The 3,265-nt window shown below is 35.8% G+C and overlaps 1 long non-coding RNA gene across 1 annotated transcript; it reads left to right on the forward strand.

The window, feature by feature from the left end:
- The first annotated feature begins 325 nt into the window (after positions 1-325).
- Positions 326-2,108, forward strand: LOC119983039. Its single transcript, XR_005464538.1, has 2 exons — positions 326-782; positions 1,765-2,108. It is a non-coding gene; the product is annotated as an uncharacterized LOC119983039 (long non-coding RNA).
- The last annotated feature ends 1,157 nt before the right edge of the window (positions 2,109-3,265 follow it).

Consider the following 3,265-nt stretch of genomic DNA (forward strand, 5'->3'; position numbering starts at 1 on the left):
AGCCTTGATCACGTAGGCGGAAGATTGGAGTTTGAGAGAGAGAGAGCGTTTACGTATATTATTTGGTGTGTGAAAATACAAAGGACTGACCCTCTATTTATAGGCTCATAAGGGATAAGAATTGATATCTTCTAATTTGATTAGAAGTCTATCAAATCTCTCAGGATAATACCATTCAAAAATCAAATACTTAATTTGATTAATATCCAACTAGATATTATCCTTAATTATTAATTAAACAAATTAATTGATAATGTGGACGTTTATCCACAGAACCCATGCCTGGCAATTTTTGCTTCCTGTGTCGATGTTAGGCTTGTTGGAGCATATGGATGATTGGCTAATTTGGCTTTCAGGCAACACTGAGTTTGGTACCTGCAATTTATGGGCCCATTTGGGGCTCTGTTATGCACCCTAAAAATGGAGTTTTGTCCAGTTGCAACCCTCCGTTACACAATTCATGTGTTTGGCCGAGTGTTACGTTGCAAATGAAACTGTAAGATTGGCGATGAAAGTAGAAACTCACGAGAGCTACTTTGATTGATACTAACATTTTACCAAAACTTCTTTTCACTTAAAAAAAATACGAAACTATCTTTTGGCATCAAAATATCTGAATCTCTTGCCACAATTGCCCTCAACTTATCTGGTTATTACATGCCCTATCACTTTGTGCATTTTAACCAAAATCGCAACAAATCTTTCCAGGTGCAGCTTCGTTCTCTCCATTTGAAATTTTCCTGCTTCTACTGTGACTGATTTTTTCTTGAGCATCACTATAGGTATGTTCTCGTTTGATTTAGAGACTTTGACTGTTCTCTTCTAATTAAGCTTCATCGTGCTGTAACCAATAATGTCTGATTTATATGGGTTTTAGGTTTCTTTTTGTTCATTCGTTTGAGTTATTTGTGTCTTTTTTTTGTATTTCTTTGTTCGTTGGTTTGATTTATATGGATTATGGGTGATAGAACTATCGTATAATTGACACACAAGGGGGATGCCAAAGCTATGCATTTGTAATCATTTAGGGTGTTTGTTCTTGTTAGTTTGTGTTTGCAAAAACAGCTGTGAATTGTGTGGACATTTTTTTTTATTTCTTGTCGGATTCTCTTTATCTACATGATTGAAAATGTTGTAGCATGAGCCAATGGACAACCCAAGTTGCTGGAGATGCGTCTCAAACTGACAAGGCAAACTGGATGCGTTGCTAACAAAATCCTTTGTGCAAATCTGAGTCGATCGAGTTAAGGCCAGTGATAGACCTAATACTCACTTCTCGAAGGAAGGGTGGAAGAAGATAATTATATTATTCACTGAAAAAATGGGCAGATCATTTGATCAATCCTAACAAAAAAAAAGGGATAACCTAAAGAAAGAATGACATTTGTGGGAGACGATGGTGTCGGAGAGATGGGACTTGGATGGGATCCACAATTTCATATTGTGCTTGCAGATAACGAATGGTGGGAGAGAAAAATCAAGATAGATAACAATTTGTTTAATTTATAGCGTATTCGGTCATTCAGGAAATACATGTTAGTTATTTATGATTCTTTGTTTGCATATTGTTGATGCAATAATTCAACAACCGAAATTTGAAGAAAGTAAGACAAAACAAAAAGATTAATGTGGTTTGACATTGTGCCTAAGTCCACGGTACAAAATGATCGTAAGTTTTCATTATATTGTTTTTGAGTACAAAAGTATGTTCAATCTCTCCATGTCCCTGTTTGTTGCTCATGAACTCTTTCTATACTTGTGCAGTTATTAGCGATTTGCAGCAGTTGGAGAAGTTTTCTATCAGTTTCAGACATAACTGTTAGCGTAGAACTGTCTCACCTTCGACTTCGTCCTACGGAAGTTTGATCGGCCTTTATGTATCGGCTTTGTTATGCCTTATTTGACCAAGTCCTTTTGGACTCTATGCTTTGGTCTCAAATATGTTGGGCTTTGTTGACCTTGTCTCTATGGACTTATGTTTTGGTCTGGCCCTATTTTTGAGTTCATTATAACTCAAAAATATTTTGTTTTAGGGATATTTCATCTTTCTGACTTCTTATTCATAAGAACTAAAGAATGTAATTCGTCCTGCAAGTAAGCTTCTTTCCTGCAAGCTCTACAAAAATTATATGATTAGTAAAGAAATGTTAAATAACATATCATTATAAATTATTATATAACATAAAGTTGTCATTGAACCTTTCCCATGCCATATAACATAATCCTGCAAGAGCGTACTTTGCAACTATGAGTGCTCTGGAGTACTCCGTGTTGCGATCTGTCTCATTCTGAAGATGCCTATTAGTGTCCTTTAGAATTTTTCTAATTCTTGGATGAGCTTTTCGGGATCTTTTCTGTATTCTTCTTCCCTGGCTCTGAATGTTTCGGCTACAGGATCTTCTGGTTAATTCTTCATCTTCAAAGTTGAACCTTCTCTTCTAGTTTCATCTTCTTAGCAGGTGGTGAATTAGAGTTATGAGAACTCATTATTGAAGAACAATTTTGAGAATCGAAAATGTTTTTTTTCTTCTTCCCCCTCCTTTTCTCTCCCTATCTTCATATATTTAATGGTGTTGGGGATCGTTTTTTGGAGAATTGTAGGAAGTTATTTTCTTGAAGGACGTGGGAAGTTGGACGGTTGAGAATTTAAATTCTTATACCTATTCCCGAAGAACTGTAATTACTTCCCTGTCTTTTTTAACTATTCAAAAAAAATTTAATCTAATGATTTCAATATACCTATCGAACGGTTATGACACGTTGAAAATCTAATACGTATTAGGGAAAATAAGATTACAATAAATAGTTAATAGTAGGAATATGCTGCTGGTACTACAATGATTAAGGAAAAATAACTTCTGTTTCAACAAGACCATGCTCGAATTACATCTTCTATTCCATTCATTGCAGTTCCAACATAAGCCGCGAGGTCCAGAAAGGACTCTTGCAATTGGTAGGAATTTTGACTTCTGGCCCTACCCCAAGCCATGAGACGTATTTCAGCTAAAGCATTCTTTGCAACACGAAGTGCCCTTGTATAAGCCTCGTTACGTTGACGTTCGATTTGGAGATCTATTTCAGCATTGTTTAAGAGTTCCTTTAACCCTTGGATAGATTCACGTGGGTTTTCTTCATATGTTTCTTCTGAAATTTCGTAAATGTCTATAACTGCATCTTCCGTCTCCTTCTCTTTTCCTGATGTCGAACCTTTTTATTCTATTCTTGCCTTCTTCGCAGGCAAGAAACTAGAAGAACTCATATTCAA

Source organism: Tripterygium wilfordii, chromosome 17 (assembly GCF_013401445.1).
Source record: "Tripterygium wilfordii isolate XIE 37 chromosome 17, ASM1340144v1, whole genome shotgun sequence".
In the NCBI taxonomy this organism is placed as follows: domain Eukaryota; kingdom Viridiplantae; phylum Streptophyta; class Magnoliopsida; order Celastrales; family Celastraceae; genus Tripterygium; species Tripterygium wilfordii.